Source organism: Podarcis cretensis (genome assembly GCF_951804945.1).
Source record: "Podarcis cretensis genome assembly, chromosome: 6".
NCBI classification, from domain to species: Eukaryota; Metazoa; Chordata; class Lepidosauria; order Squamata; family Lacertidae; genus Podarcis; species Podarcis cretensis.
The window spans coordinates 82,718,519-82,735,943 of record NC_137175.1 but is presented as its reverse complement, the minus strand read 5'-3'; the positions used below and the strand labels follow the sequence as shown (position 1 = coordinate 82,735,943).

Below are 17,425 nucleotides of genomic sequence, written 5' to 3'. Positions count from 1 at the left end.
TAGCACCATATTAAACAAAAACAAAACAACACATCACAATAAGAAAAAAAACAAAAACAAAAACAAAAACACAACTAATCTTCCCAACTTATCTTTCATTTGCTTGTTTCCTTGACCTCCTCACACCTCCCTTTTTTGTATTCTAATTCGATTAACTATTTCAGCAAATCCTTTCCATCTTTTCCAATCTTTGTTCTGTCTTTTATCTCAATATAATGTAACTTTCCCTCCTTTCACCAATTTTTTTTAACCTTAGTTTAACATTAATACTAATATACTTATATATGCTCAACTCCTTATAACATTTCTGCTAAATCCATAAAATATCAATCCACCATTTTTCTATCACTCATTAATTTTGCAATATTTCTATACAGTGGTGCCTCGCAAGACGAAATTAATCCGTTCCGTGAGGCTCTTCGTATAGCGTTTTTTTGCAAGCCCATTGACAGCTTAGCGGATTAGCGCTCTTAGCGGTTTAGCGGCTTTTAGCAATCAGCTGTTAAGCGGCTTATTAGCGGATCAGCTGATAAGTGGCTTAGCGGCTTAGGAAAAGGGGGGAAGGGGAAAAAACCCACAGGAACTCGCAAGACATTTCGTCTTGCGAAGCAAGCCCAGAGGGAAATTCGTTTTGCGAAGCGCCTCCAAAACGGAAAACCCTTTCGTCTAGCGGGTTTTCCGTCTTGCGAGGCGTTCGTCTTGCGGGGCACCACTGTATATAAACTTTAAATTTTCCAATCTTCTTCCATCAACTCCTCTCCCTGGTTTCAGATTCTGCCAGTCCTTTCCATCAATTCCATATAGTCCATCAACCTGGACGTTTATGTGTAATTTTCAAAACAGTCCACACAAAAATCTGCAAACTGTTAATTTTTTTTCCTGTTAATTTTTTATTCTTATTCAGTTTAAAACCTGCAACTTGTCCAAACTCTTGAATTATCTTCAGTGCTTTGATTCAGCTGATCTCAGGGTCCTGTAAAGTCAATACCAAATCATCAGCAAAGGCTTTTAACTTATATTGTTTAGTTCCCACTACTATGCCTTTAACTTCCTCATCTTTCCATCTCATATTCAGCAGCACCTCTAGGACAGAAATAAAATGCCAGGGGGGGGGGAATGGGCACCCTTGCCTGGTTCCCTTCTCAGCATGTATTTTTTTAAAAAAGATTTTTGAATTCATTGGTTTGTTTTCAGTGCAGCACTAAGGAGATGGTTGCATCAGTGCAAGCATGTCTGCTTTCCCAACAGAAAAATCTCCCCTCTCCTCCCCCTCTGTGGGGCTTCTCTCAACCCTCCAGAGCAGATTTAGGGAGGATGATATAACAGTGTTTGCCATCCTACATTTGTAGATAGCACTTTACTAATCTGTTGTTGGGGTTCCAGATTTATTGGCTTGGCGTTAAAAAGAAGTGCTGTATTTGACAATGACTCCAATTAAACATTAATAAGATGTGAAATTGTTCTACAAGTCAATGTATCCTGAGGTACAGCCACATAGGAATGACATCTGGGCTCTATTTCTATTGAGTGTTGAATGATGTTGTCTTCATTTTGGGAAGGGGTTGCGCTGGAATGAAGCCTGTTTCGCTCCCCTTGACAAAAGGCCCTGCCACTTGTAAATCTGTTCTCTCCCAGTCCAGTTGTTAGTGTCAAAGTCTGTCATATCAGCAGGACATTAAAATTATACAACTACAGTAGGAAGCGAGTGCCCCTAATTCCCAGCTCGTGCATCGCAAGCAATAAATAAATAAATAAATAAATAAAGCAACTATTTCTAATTTCTACTGAAAGTTCTACCAAAACCTTTTCATCTTGGATTCCTTCTGGCAGATTATATAATTTTACCTGTTTGGTGGAGCTTAATCGCAGGGATTTGTTTTATTACTAGCTAGATGCCCACTATACGGTGAGGATGCTCACGCATTGTCCAATTTGCTGTTGCTATCTCGGCACTTTCAAGCATGGGAGTGATCTCACAGCAGCCCTTAACTGCACTGAGAGAGCCTTTTTCTTCCTGATTTTTCTGGTGAGCTGTGGAATTTAGAGTCTCTATCAGTGAATAATCACACTCTGCCATACAACAATTATTACCCTTTCCTTCCTTATAGCAAGGTAAGTGGAATGGCTTGTATGTGGTTTCATCCCTGGCCCCAGCCCAGTGCCAGACTTATGTATAGGCTAAATAGGCTGAAGCCTAGCGCCTCTAAATCTAGGGGGCCTTTCCAGGCTGCCCTCTCCCCAGTGCCACAGTCTCCCCTCTCCCAAAATTGCAAACCCAAGACTTCATGCAAGGGCAGGGCAACTCAGGCCCAGTAACTATGAGACTCAGGGCTAGCCAGTGGAGCCCAATTTGAAATAGTGGGGCCCAACTTTAGTTGTTGTTGTTGTTTTGTAGGGCCCCAGTTCACAGCCAAAGTCTGCAAAATCTTATAGATATAAATAAAATCCATCTAGATTGCCCTGGTGCGGGGCCCCGATTTGGCCAAATTGCTCCAATTGCCTTAAGGTCAGCCCCGATGAGGCAGAGGCAGCTACAGTTGCAAATGGAAACAAAATATTTGTGAAAGGAAGAGGAGCAAGTTTGTTCAAGTGTGTTGCAAGTAGAAATGCTGTTTGTAACCAAGTCAGGGCAGTAGTTGCTCCAACTAACAAATAAGATGCTACATTAAAGGTAAAGGTAAAGGTACCCCTGCCCGTACGGGCCAGTCTTGACAGACTCTGGGGTTGTGCGCCCATCTCACTTAAGAGGCCAGGGGCCAGCGCTGTCCGGAGACACTTCCGGGTCACGTGGCCAGCGTGACAAAGCTGCATCTGGCGAGCCAGAGCCGCACACGGAAACGCCGTTTACCTTCCCGCTGGTAAGCGGTCCCTATTTATCTACTTGCACCCGGAGGTGCTTTCGAACTGCTAGGTTGGCAGGCGCTGGGACCGAGCAGTGGGAGCGCACCCCGCCGCAGGGATTCGAACCGCCGACCTTTCGATCGGCAAGCCCTAGGCGCTGAGGCTTTAACCCACAGCGCCACCTGCGTCCCAAGATGCTACATTAAAATTGATTAATTCATTGAGAAGGGGATTGTAAGAAAAACACTGGGTCCTAATTAGAATAATAGAGTGCCTGCTATCTGGTGGGCAATTTCCTCCTTTATATTGACACTGTGGCTGCAGACCAAATCACCTGTCGGGAGAGCTATGAGATTCAAGTGAGGGTCATATGCCTTGTCAGTCCCAGCAGGTATATAACAGGAAGATTCAGCCTGCCCAACTTGAAAGTGACTTAGACAAACAAATTTTGACGAAGTCTTGGATGATTTTGCTATGAGGCAAAATGATGGGTTTAATTATGGGAGTGGAGGTATACAGGGCCTAGGCCATTTAGGCCTTTAAAGGTCAGCACCAACACTTTGGATTGTGCTTGAAAACGTACTGTGAGTCAATGTAGGTCTTTCAGGACTGGTGTTGTATGGTCCCGGTGGCTGCTCCCAGTCTAGCTGCCTCTACTCAGACCCTTCTAACAGGTGACTAGCAAAAGCCCATACTGCATATATGGAGGGAGGGACAATAACTCAGGGGATACTGCAGAATGCACAAAAAAGTATGTATTTCCTACAATAGAGACACTGCAGGTGTCTATCCCCCTTCCCAACTGGCCATGTGGTCCACCCCTCAACCCCCTCCTTTCAAGAGACAATCTTCCGAGTCATCTTTGGAAAAAGGGGGTGGGGGCAAATGTACACCCACTACAAGAATGGGAAACAACACTCTCTGACTGTGGAGGCAAAATAACACCATCCACATGCAAGAGAAAAACACCAGCTGGCTTGCGGGGAAGAAGAAGAGTTTAGATTTGGATTTGATATCCCGCTTTATCACTACCCGAAGGAGTCTCAAAGCGGCTAACATTCTCCTTTCCCTTCCTCCCCCACAACAAACACTCTGTGAGGTGAGTGAGGCTGAGAGACTTCAAAGAAGTGTGACTGGCCCAAGGTCACCCAGCAGCTGCATGTGGAGGAGCAGAGACGCGCACCCGGTTCCCCAGATTACAAATCTACCACTCTTAACCACTACACCACACAAGGTTTGAAAAGGGATGCAACTTAAGAAAAGAAAACTTGGGAGCTGGAGAAACAAACAACACAATGAAGACTGAGTATGCTCAGTGGGCACGGTATGCTGAAGGAGAAGAATGGAAAACTGGATGGGGAAAGGGGAATGGAATGGAAAGTCCTGGGAAAGGGTATGGCTGAATGGCTAGAATCCTAAAGAGAAGCACTCTATACTCCATAGCATTTTGTCTCAGATTCCATTTGTAAACACCCATGGAGACCTGCATCCACAAGAGCTGCAGTCATGTGAACCTCCTTATCCGCATCAATCTCCCTTGCTGGATCACAGCAATTATGCACATGTGTAAGCTGATTTATGATATACCTCTTGGGGATGAAGGAAATTTAATAAATGTGTTGAGGATGTTTGGAAAAACCCTTTTCTTCTTTTTATATTTTAAAGCAGAATTGAGTGGTTCAAAATCACGAACTTTTCATTGCAAATATAAAATAATGTGCCCACACGTGTCAGGAGCAGTTAAATCTCTAAAATCAGCTCTTACTTTTGAATCAGCTAGTTTACACGGCTGCATCAATGCAAGGACATTTTATTATCCACAGATTTCATTCCAGTCCAGTCATTATGGTTTACTGGAAGCTCTACAAAAAATGAGGAGTAACAGCTGGAATGCTACTGGTGGACATCTCATGCTGGGAATGATCAATTGCATCATAAAGGGCTTTTTAAGTCTTCTGTTCTGGCTGTACAGGAGATGGACATCAACTTTTAGTGGTTTTTCGCTTCCTGAAAGTCTTGCATACTTGAACTCCTCCATGTGGCAAAACTACGTGCAAAACGAGAAAAAGGTGATTGACAGTCTATCAACACGGATATAAAGAAATTTCATAGTATATACAAATAAATTATTTTTGCAGTCTTCTTTAGAAAGAAATGTGCTTTGGAAAAGCAAATATTAACTCGTCTTAACTGATATTCAGCATATGGTATTTTTTCTAGCTGGAATTGTTGAATATGTATTAATGTTGATTGTGATTAATATTAGAAGAGACCTTTGCTAAAACTCAGCACACAGTTGAACACAGTTTTCAAAAGTGAGGGGCCCATACTGGATAGTTGCTTTAAAGGCCTGGGTGGACAGAAAGGTATTCATTTGATTCTGAAGGTGTGGAAGTTTGGGCGCGACTCATCCTGCTGAGAAGGGTTTGCGTGGGTTAAGACAGAGAGACAAACTAGGGACCTCCAGATTCTATCCATGTAACTTCATGGCTATGCCAACTGCTCTCTATCTCATTAATGAGATAGGTCCTTGTTTGCTGCGTCTTTACAACTTCCTGCTTCTCCTCACAGTCTTTCTCTGGATCTCTACCAGACTACCAGACTTTTAGAAGACATCTGAAGGCAGCCCAGTTTAGGGAAGCTTTTAATGTTTAATAGACTATTGTATTTTAATATTCTGTTGGAAGCCACCCAGCGTGGCTGGGGAAACCCAGCCAGATGGGCAGGGGTATGAATAAATTATTATTATTATTATTATTATTATTATTATTATTATTATTATTCTCGAGGTGATATGTCATCTTGCATCTATCTTCTGAGAACAAAGAGGAAAGCATGGTTTCCTTGTTTCTCCAACTGGATAGTTAACTAGGACTGTACAACCCTTTCATACCCTCCAACATTTTCCCCATGAAAATAGGGATGGCCTAAGGAAAATCAGAATATATTGGGATCAAATCAGAAACCAGGATGGCCTCTGTAAATATGGGACTTTGTGGGTCTGCCCTTTCCTATCAAGAATGTACTTTTTTTAATAAACTTTACCTTCTTATGCCATGCCAAGTCTCAATCTGAATACCATTCAACTCTAGTTGTCCTGAAAGCAAAGATTTGTTTAGCTAAAGTTATGCTGCTGCATAAAAGCCCTATATGCAATCAGAAGAGACCACATATGGTCGGCCAACTGGTGTCAAGGAAGGATAGGACTTTTTTTATGTATTCCACCACAGCAGCAAGGATTCTTTTAGCAAAGTATTGGAAGACACAAGAACTACCCACATTGGAAGAATGGCAGACGAAAGTGATTAACTTTATGGGACTGGCGGAAATGACTGGCAGAATCCGTGACCAAGAGAAAGAGACGGTGGAAGAAGATTGGAAGAAATTTAAAGTATATCTTAAGAACTGTTGTAAAATTGATGAGTGCTAAAATGTCAAGGGAAAGGAAAAAATAGAATTATAGCTGTAATTGATTGATGAATTAGGAGAAGAAATTGAAAAAGAAAATAAGTTATTATTTAATTGGAGCGAAGGGTTGTTGAAAAAATTTAAAACAAGGATGCAGAGAGGGGGGGTAAGGGGAAGTCCGAGAAAGAAGGTTTATGAAAAAGAGGATCTGAAATTATACTTGTTTATATGTTTTTGTATGTCTATGTGTGTATGTTATTTTGTTTTAAATTTATGTTGGAAAATCAATAAAAATTATATATATAAAAAAAAAAACAGAAGAGACCACATAGATGGCATCAGGCACACTGCCCTGAGCACACTGTTGCATAATCTGAGTGCTTGTTGTTGTTTAGTCGTTTAGTCGTGTCCGACTCTTCATGACCCCATGGACCAGAGCACGCCAGGCACTCCTGTCTTCCGCTGCCTCCCACAGTTTGGTCAAACTCATGCTGGTAGCTTTGAAAACACTGTCCAACCATCTCGTCCTCTGTCGTCCCCTTCTCCTTGTGCCCTCAATCTTTCCCAACATTAGGGTCTTTTCCTGGGAGTCTTCTCTTCTCATGAGGTGGAGTGCTACTACCTAGCTAAGGTGCTCTAAAGACATCATCTTTGGTGGAGATACCAACCACCTCTGTACTAGAGGGTCTGTCAGGGGTATTGTAGTGGGCCAGCAGACTACTTTCCAAAGTCATAGTCCTACCAATAACCAAAACACATATTGGCCTGCACGAATGAGCTCAAAAGTTCAAGTTGATGTGTTTCAGAATAACCAACTATGCATGCTGCATACATTTAAAAAAAAGTCTATGGAATTCATGGGCCATTATTCTTTGTAGTGCCCCCCCCCATCTTTAAGATTATGGGATAAAGCCCGCACAGAGAAATTACATGCACAAATGTTGGGAAAATGGAGTGTTTGAAATCAATTCTAATGTTAAATGCAAAGGACATCCTTGGCTCATTAAGTAAAAATATCTCATTTAATGAGCAGGAAAGCACTGGAGCACACTGAACCTTGACACAAAGCAAATTATTTAAGTGATAAATTAAATTTTATGGGGAATGTAAAAGTTAATAATACTCTGGAGTAAGGTAATAAATGCAGAGGTGTAACTAACATCACTGACTGCTTTACTTACAAACATGCCATATGTACTCAGTTACTTGCAAAGATAATAAAAAGAAGACATGGCACAAATTTTTGGCAGTGAAGACTTGTGTCTCCTTCCCAAACAACTTTTGTGTTTCTAGCAACATCTTTCATTTTCCCTTTTCTTCTTTACTTTTCATTCTCCCCTCCCCCCCCCCATTTTTTTGTCTTGTTATCATAAAAGCTAACAGTGCAATATTACACATCTATACAGAATTTATTCCAATGATGGCAGCCTTAGTTTACCTTCTGATGGTCTGATCTGGAAAGCGAATAACTGCAAGTGAGCTGCTTCTGAAATGGTCTTCAGAAGGACTACTTGACCCAGCTGAAAAAGCCAGTGGTTCATGAGTCAGTAGAAAACTATACACGTTTCTCAGAGTTTAGGAGTCCTGGATATTGTAACACTTGTGTCATGTTGTGACATTGGGTCTGGTGAGAAGACAACCATTTTTATGATTTTTTCCCCCAACAACTAAAGAGATCTCTATACAGTGGTACCTCAGGTTAAGTACTTAATTCGTTCCGGAGGTCCGTTCTTAACCTGAAACTGTTCTTAGCACCACTTTAGCACCATGCCGCCGGAGCCTGATTTCTGTTCTTATCCTGAAGCAAAGTTCTTAACCTGAAGCACTATTTCTGGGTTAGCAGAGTGTGTAACCTGAAGCGTATGTAACCTGGAGCATATGTAACCCAAGGTACCACTGTAATAGCTTTTCATGACAGGTGGTTACTGCTGAGTAGGGTTAGGAACAAATGGTAGTTGGACATAGCCAGCTTGAGATTTTGCAGCTATCAGAGGAGCTCTGAAGGCATGCTGCTTGCTTATCTGCTCAGGGCCTGCTCTCCCATGCTCTACTGATATATTTGAAAATAAAACAATACTGTTGAAATGTCATAAGTCTCAAGGACATCCTCATCTCAAGATACTGAGCCCGGAAGAATGTAGTTGGTGCTGCATCTGGATCATATTTGCAACCTTATCAACTGACACAAACATAATGGGAGAATGCAAAGTTCTCAGAAAGTGATACATGACCCATGGACTACAGTCACTATTGTTAGAAAGGAGGTGGCCGGATTGGTTCCGACTCTCACCTTTGACAAAAATCTCCAACAGTGCAGAAGTTCTGGAACATGATAGATATACATAATAGGTATTTCTCAACATCTGCATGCAACAGCAAAGTCACATAGAGCACACAACTGAAAGTCTCCCAAGCAACCTTCTAAACAGCACTGAATTGATAAAATTCCAGACTCTGTGATTATGTTTAAGAAAGTGCAATAAAGCAAGGAATTAAATTTTTAATAACAACACCATGGTTTCCATTTACCTCCTGACTCGAAGTCCGTCGAGCTTCAGGGATTGTCAAACCTGTAAATTTCAAGTTTATCCTAATACACGCATCTCTGCAAAGCCACTTTCACTAATATAATTCATTTTTATACACACTTTACCCCCAGTGTAAGCATTTTATGTGGGTTTACTTAATACACATTGTTTCAGCAGGACAACTGCATTGCAAAATTCAGAGAATTGCAAATTTCAAATGGTTTCTGATGTTTGCTTTGAATATTTTGGAAAGTTGGAATTAGGTAAACTCACCTTTAAATGTAAACTTAATCAAATTTCTCCCCTGTCCCTATTTCTGATCATATTCCAGTCAAATACAAATGCATATTATTATTTTTTCTAATGGTGATTTGACAATAAAAGTACAACTATCCTCACATATAACGTACATTTACCTGGAAGTAAGTCCCATTGAACCCAGCAGGGGCTCCTTCTGAATAGACATATTTACTAATTAGTGGAGTTCTCTTACTCTAAGCTAACCCTTGATATCCTAAGGACTAATCAATAAGTTACCTTTTCTTCTTCTTAATTAGTGGTCTTGTAGTGGTATGTGTGTTTTCCCTTTTTCCTTGTCTGTGTTGATTAAAAAAAAAAAATCCATGTTAAAATGCAGCAACATTCCATATCACAAGATGTTAGTGCCCAAAGATGGCAGGGGCATGGCCTCACCTGAGTGAATGATAATTGGCAGTGCCTCATTCTAAGATCTCCTGTTGGAGGACATTGAAAACAATGAGGACTAGAAACCAACTCTTCAAAAATAAAGAAGATATTATTACGATTTTGCACACAGAATCATCAAATTGTAGAGTTGGGAGGTACCCCGAGGGCCATCTAGTCCAACCTCCTGCAATCTAGTTGTTTCCTGTTCCTCGTGAAACAGATGCGCAGCTGTGCAGAAAGAGCACCACTGTCCAGTGATGTTTGTTGTATCACACCATGCCCATTGGCGCGAATGAAATTTAGCATGCTATGTCAGTAAAGGTAAAGGGACCCCTGACCATTAGGTCCAGTCGTGGCCGACTCTGGGGTTGCGGCGCTCATCTCGCTTTATTGGCCGAGGGAGCCGGCGTACAGCTTCCGGGTCATGTGGCCAGCATGACTAAGCCACTTCTGGGGAACCAGAGCAGCGCACGGAAATGCCGTTTACCTTCCCACTGGAGCGGTACCTATTAATCTACTTGCACTTTGACGTGCTTTCGAACTGCTAGGTTGGCAGGAGCAGGGACCGAGCAACGGGAGCTCACCCCGTCGCAGGGAATCGAACCGCCGACCTTCTGATCGGCAAGTCCTAGGCTCTGTGATTTAACCCACAGCGCCACCCATGTCCCCGACATGTCAGTATATCTGTCAAAAAGCCACCACAGTTCCATAATGCAACAGCTACTGCAGTGTGAAACAAACATTAACAAGTGGGACAGAAGCACTTACACAGTGTTTCTCACATCTGAATCTACCCTCCATAGAATCATAGAGTTGTAGATTTGGAAGGGACCCTGAGGGTCATCTAGCCCGACCCCCTGCAATGTAGGAATCTCAGCTAAAATCCATGACAGATGGCCATCCAACCTCTGCTTAAAAACCTCCAAGGAAGGAGAGTCCAAAACCTCCCAAGGGAGACCGCTCCACTGTCTAATACAGCGGTTCTCAACCTGTGGGTCCCCAGATGTTGTTAGACTACAACTCCCATCATCCCTGACCACTGATCATGTTGGCTAGGAATGATGGGAGTTGTAGTCCAACAACATCTGGGGACCCACAGGTTGAGAAATACTGGTCTAATAGCTTTTGGTGTCAGCAAGTTCTTTCTGATGTTTAGTCAGAATCCTACCTTCCAAAGCAAGAGAAAACAAGCTTGCTCCGTCTTCCACCTGACAGCCCTTTAGATACTTGAAGATGGCCATCATATCTCCTCTTTTCCAGGCTCCCTCAACCGTTGCTCATAAGGCTTGGCTTCCAGACCCTTGATCATCTTGGTAGCCCTACATGATGCAGGCCTGCCGTTGCCTAGACTTTTCCCCTTTCCTACTGCCTCCCTTTCTTCAGGAAAAATAAATAAATAGTGTTCTTAATCATGTGTAGATTAAAAGATGGAATCACACAAGTTAGCTGTTTATATATTTCCCGAATCGCACAACCAGATTTGTTTTACACAGCAGTCGCGTGGAAAGCATCCTGCAGAAAAATGCCTGCGCAAGGGACTGGCAAGAAAAGGCAGCACTAGCCACATGATTTAAATTAATTAAGGCAGCACTGATGCCTCCAAAAGAAGTTGCATTAGCGTTTTGACTCTTTGCTGGGGGAAAGCGATAATTTACATGTACAATATCCTTTCACGTTGCCTATTAATTACATCTACAGTGTCTCTGTTTACAAGCAATCCATTTGAAAACATATGCTGCAATAATTAAAATGTTATTATGCTGACAGCGCCTTTCTGGAGGAACTTGTAACATCTGTATTGACCGTGATAAGCATTGATTATCTCAAGTGATATAAATATTTGGGGAGCTAATAACAATCAGGTAGGAATTCAGTTCATGCTATAGGCAGCAGAAATAAATTACAGGAAGCCTACATCAAAGCCGCCTCCTGCATAAGTTTGTTTTGATACTTAATGGCTCCCAATAAAGCACACACAGAGAAAACTCTTTGGAGATTTAACGCATAAGGAAGTGCCTTAAGGAAACTTCCCATCCTGTCAGCATCTAGCATTTCAGTACATCTGTAGAAGCTTACATACATGGTGAAGTTAGGAAGCTGGGGTAGAAAGTAAAATTAGGACCCCCGGTAAAAAAAATACAAACAAACCCAATCCAAACTCACACAGTCTTCTAAGATTTTCTTTGAATAGGGTGGGGTGTGCGATCCTAATGGCATGAAAGTATGCAGACTCAATAAGTATAGGAGAGATCAGGATTGCACCCACCAGCCTCTTCCCTGGCCTACAAGCAGGGATTCAGTTCACATTTAAAGGCAAACCTTCCTGCTTTGCATTTTCTAAAACAAGACCTGAACCAAAACACAGGCGCCTTCGAAATACACACTTCTCTGGATTTTATAATGCAGTCCTCCAGCCCAGTGATGTGTAAAAAGTGCGTATACTAGTGAAAATTGAGCATACAGATTTACATATCAGTGAAAATAACATACTCAAAATGCATTACATTGGGGAAATTGGTTTGCAAAAATGTGTGTATTTGGGGAAATTGCATAGGTTGCCAAAGGCTGCAACTTGGAATATAATCCACATGTGCTCTTCTTTCATTTCTTTTAGTTTTTAATGTCTTCTTTTTACATTCTTGGCTGGTGCCTTTCCCACCATCCTACTTCACAACCCACTTTGGGCCAGGCATTATCTTATCTTCCTTATAACCACAGCACAGTCACAGTTTTTCCATGATGCTTGTTAACAGTTTGTACTATTCAGAAATGCACAGATTAAGCGTCTCCCACTATTATTTTGTCCTTGTTTCTTTCAGACCAATGCCCTGTGTTTTTTCCCCAAAGCAGCCAGAATGGGAAAAAGAAAAAAAGACATTGCAATCACAATAGCATGAGCTAATGCTTTGCAGACACAACAATAGCTGCTACTTGCACCTTACATAAACTACATTTAATTACCTTTGGGTTTCTTGTTTCATTCAAAAACATTCATTTACAGCTGCAAATACTTTAAAGAGACTTCTACAGTATATTGCACTGGACTCCATGATAAAATGTTATATTGCTTGTTCTTCTAGCACAGGGAAGTATTGTTGTTTTAATTATTTTTATTGATTTTTGTAAGAAATGGAAACTATTATAGTTTGCTTAATAGCAGTTTAAACAACTCATTTTGGTTCACTAACAAACTGAACTGAACTTTAGTTTGACATTGGGACTCGTTTAGTATTATTATTATTATTATTATTATTATTATTATTATACACTAAAGAAATTAGGTGTTGGGTAGCCAGAATCTCTTGGGGAAACAACAGCAAAATGAACTGAAACATCTCATCCAGAAGTAAAAGCGGACTGTGGTTTTAACTGATAATGGTTGGCAAAGAAATCTTAAGCCTAGGAAACTGCCAGAACTTATTTAACTTAAACCAGCATAAATTACTCCCATTGAAACTGTTCAGTACTGCCAGCTGAACCATCCTAAGGCTGGCAGAGGGAAAATAAGCCTTTTAATCAGAGTTGAATTACACCACCATTTTTGCCAGAGTAAGTTATGCCCGATGGTCAGATCATGTGACCAAGCTGAACTGAGTTAGGATCCAGGATAACTTCTACCCTGCCTAGTCCAACCCACACCCCTTCCATGGAACACCCAATTTACATGCCTAACATTTCATTTATCCCCCATATATAAGCAGATTGACTCTTGGGTGCTTTTGATGCCTAGGGGTGATATGAAAATAACAGCCATCCCCAAGACTACCAAAGCTAGTGGGATCCAGATATATTTCCCCAATCCTGCGTCATCACACTTCATGTACACTTCATGTACATTCCAAACACTTCATGTATGGATGTTAATTGGGCAATCCTATGCATGACATAAAAAGCAGAGACATCACCTTGCCAACAATGGTCCGTATAGTTAAAGCCATGGTTTTCCCAGTAGTGATGTATGGAAGTGAGAGCTGAACGATAAAGAAGGCTGATCGCTGAAGAATTGATGCTTTTGAATTATGGTGCTGGAGGAGACTCTTGAGAATCCCATGGACTGCAAGAAGACCAAACCTCTCCATTCTGAAGGAAATCAGCCCTGAGTGCTCATTGGAAGGACGGATCCTGAAGCTGGGGCTCCAATACTTTGGCCACCTCATGAGAAGAGAAGACTCCCTGGTAAAGACTCTGATGCTGGGAAAGATGGAGGGCACAAGGAGAAGGGGACGACAGAGGGCAAGATGGTTGGACAGTGTTCTCAAAGCTACCAATATTAGTTTGACCAAACTGCAGGAGGCATTGGAAGACAGGAGTGCCTGACGTGCTCTGGTCCATGGGGTCATGAAGAGTCAGACACAATTAAACGACTAAACAACAACAACAAGAACCTAGGGCTTGCCAATCAAAAGGTTGGCAGTTTGAATCCCCGCAACAGGGTGAGCTCCCGTTGCTCGGTCCCAGCTCCTGCCAACCTAGCAAAGCACATCAACGTTTGCAAGGAGATAAATAGGTACTGCTCCGGCGGGAAGGTAAACAGCATTTCCATGCGCTGCTCTGGTTTACCAGAAGTGGCCTTTTCATGCTGGCCACATGACCCGGAAGCTGTCTGCGGACAAACACTGGCTCCCTCGGCCAGTAAAGCGAGATGAGCACCGCATCCCCAGAGTCGTCCGTGACTGGACCTAACGGTCGGGGTCCCTTTACCTTTACCTTTAAGAGGAAGGAAAGAATGTTTGCTTGAGTGCGAGGAGAACCCTCTGCATGAGTTTAGAGTGAGGCAACCACCCCAGGCAGCTCATAAAAGCATTGTGGGAGGGGGGGGGGAGAAGTTAGCTATTTATTTTATTACGTGGCATTTTTACTGCCAGGGAGCAAAAAAAAAGTGCTTGTGGGATTTCGGCAATTCTATGCCAGGCAATGTATGACATTGGTTGGTGGGTAGCATTTGCTAGTATTCTGAACAACGCAAGTCATATCAAAGCTGCCCTAAAATGTTATCACGACAAGATAGATTCACATTATTATGGCTATATTTTGCATTCATGGAATTTACTCTACTGTGCTAGCTACCAGCTCCCAACCTGAGCATTTTATTGCTATTGGGAGAGGGTCTGTTTTGAAAAGTGGGGGTCTGGACCCTTGCCCCTCTTGGATGAGAAAAAATTAGCAGGGAGTGGGCAGCTGGCAGGGTCAGGAAGGTTATTAATGCTGCCATGAAGGAGAAATGATTTTGCACAGAAGCATTTAGACCAGGCATCCCCCAACTCAGCCCTCCAGATGTTTTGGGACTACAATTACCATCATCCCTGACCACTGGTCCTGTTAGCTAGGGATGATGGGAGTTGTAGTCCCAAAACATCTGGAGGGCTGAGTTGGGGGGTGCCTGATTTAGCCCAAGAAACAAAATGAATGAAAACAAGTTATGGCAACCCTAAATCTTACCCCCTAAGATCTTTCCACCTGGATAAAAGAGCCACTGTGGTTGGGCAGTTAGAGTTGGGGATGGGGACTGCAGAGTTCCAAGTTCATATCCCAAGACAGCCATGAAGCTCAATGGATGGCCTCAGTGGTGTAGCGTGGGGGGTGCAGGGGGGGCCGGCCGCACCGGGCGCAACATCTGGGGTTAGGGCAAATCCACGGGTTAGGGGGCGCAAATCCACGGGTTAGGGGGCGCAAATTACTTGCCTTGCCCCGGGTGCTGACAACCCACGCTACGCCACTGGGTGGCCTTGGGTCAGTTGCCATCTCCCAGCCTAATCTACCTTACAAGGTTGTTGTGATGACAAAATGAGTCGGAACCATGTGCCTTGGAAGAAACATAGGAAATACAATACAATTTTTAAAATGCCATTTGTTGAAGTGTTCTTCTTCTGTAGCCCCTCCAAAATACACTGTATACATCCTGGAAGCTTGTACAACATTTTAAAACATTTCAGAACAACTCTTATTTAGATAATTTCTAACAATATTTTTGTAAGCAGTCAAACTGATTGAAAAGGTCTGATTGAAAAGAAAAAGAAAGGAAAACTGTGGTAAATGCCCAAAAACAAAAGAGAGACAAAATAAGGGGGGAGTGAAAAATTAAAAATTAAAGAAAGTGTAACAGGCTGTTCTAGTGACCTTGATGTAAAATAATCCATTTAGCTGCCAGCAGCTTTCCTGCTATTCCTTCTCATAGTCTGTGGGTAACTGTGGCAGAAGGAAATTTGTGAAAACATAATTATCTCTTTGTCCCTCTTTTTAAAATAATGATGATGGTGATAAAAAAAATTGAGGGCACTTGGACCATTGCATTGCAAAACCTCTTTGCATTGTCACTGTAAAAAGAAGCATAATTTGTACACAAGGATAAATTTTTCATGTTTCTATCAAACTTTAATAATAAAGGTTTTAATATTTATTGTTACCCGTGGCCAAAGACTCTGAGTTCCCGCTCCAGTCGGGTTGACACTTCGAAATAGGGATTGCCTTTGGGTATGACTGATTGGGATGGTGTTCGTGATAGGGATTCCCCTTCGGAATATCACACTGGTCCTCAGTTCTGCTTAATCTTCTTAATATTCACTTTTACATATTCATCTGTAATCAGCCTTTATCTGGAATTCTAATGTGTTCTCAATTTATTTTTCCTCTTTGTTTTAATGCTGGCACAATCCACTCTGGAGAAACACACACACACACACACACACACACACACACACACACAATCTTCATCAGGGCTTGTTCCATCTTCATATTAAAATGACCCTCCGTGCTGCATCGATTCCACAGGGCTGTGTTTCTCCCCGCTGAAAACTATCACCAGAGTTTCACTTCGTTCCAAAGCACATAAAGGCTTTTTCTGTGATATTCAAAGGTGGATTGTTGTTTTTCTAATGCCTGAGCAGTTGTTTTGGCCACCACAGGGTATACTGCGAGATTTTGGCATCCTCCCCCATGGTGGCCAAGCAGCTGTTCAAAGTAACAGGAAAGATACAGTGCCAGAGGGAGGATGGCTCAGGGGAGTTAAGATAGGCTGCGACTTTGACCTCCAGGTCATTGTTCTGAATACGACCCAGGAAATGGAGAGATCAAAAGTTACTGCCATCTGACAGCTGGTACTCTAGCTCAAAAACATTGCATGTTCTGTAGGATAGTATCGGGTCATTTCCACCCCTGCATTTATCTTTTCAGTTTTCCAAATGAAATACATGCAACACCAACAAATATTTTAAATGTTCAGAAATATATTGTGGTTGAATCTGCATAGCTCTGCAATTGTTCCCAAGTTAGTTCCCAGGCCCAATTCAAACTGCTGGTTTTGACCTATAAAGCCTTAAACGGCTAAGAACCGCAATACCTCAAGGACCGCCCCTCCCCATATGAATCTTTTGACTACTACTGCTGCTGCTGCTGCTTCTACTAATAATAATAATAATACTTTTTTATTTATACCCTGCCCATCTGGCTGGGTTACCCTGGCTACAATGGGCAGTTTCTAGCACATATAAAAACATAAAAAATATCAAACATTTTTAAAATTGCCTTAAAAGCTTTGTAAACTATTAACAAATCTTTTGCACACAGAATTTTTGACAGTTGAATTGAGGGAGGGATAGGCTTGCCATATTCCTGACAAATTCCTGACACCCCCAAAGTTGTGGAGCTTTTTCATAAAAAGCCACCAAAATTTTTGAGACCGGCCTCCTGTTAGCAGCAGAAAACAGCTCCTGCCTCAGAGACCCCACACCCAGCCTGAGGCAGTGCATGAAGGCCTCGCTGGAGCAGTGATGCCAGGGGCCGGATGGAGGTGCAAAAATAGAAAGGAGACCCAGTGTGGTTTAGTGGTTAAGCGCGGTAGACTCGTAATCTGGTGAACCGGGTTCGCGTCTCCGCTCCTCCACATGCAGCTGCTGGGTGACCTTGGGCTAGTCACACTTCTTTGAAGTCTCTCAGCCCCACTCACCTCACAGAGTGTTTGTTGT

The 17,425-nt window shown here is 42.3% G+C and overlaps 1 long non-coding RNA gene across 1 annotated transcript; it reads right to left on the bottom strand.

Moving 5' to 3' along the window:
• Positions 1-4,635: 4,635 nt before the first annotated feature.
• LOC307218965 lies at positions 4,636-16,135 on the bottom strand. Its single transcript, XR_013840199.1, has 2 exons — positions 15,869-16,135; positions 4,636-4,888 (listed from the first exon to the last, which is right to left on the bottom strand). It is a non-coding gene; the product is annotated as an uncharacterized lncRNA (long non-coding RNA).
• Between the last annotated feature and the right edge of the window lie 1,290 nt (positions 16,136-17,425).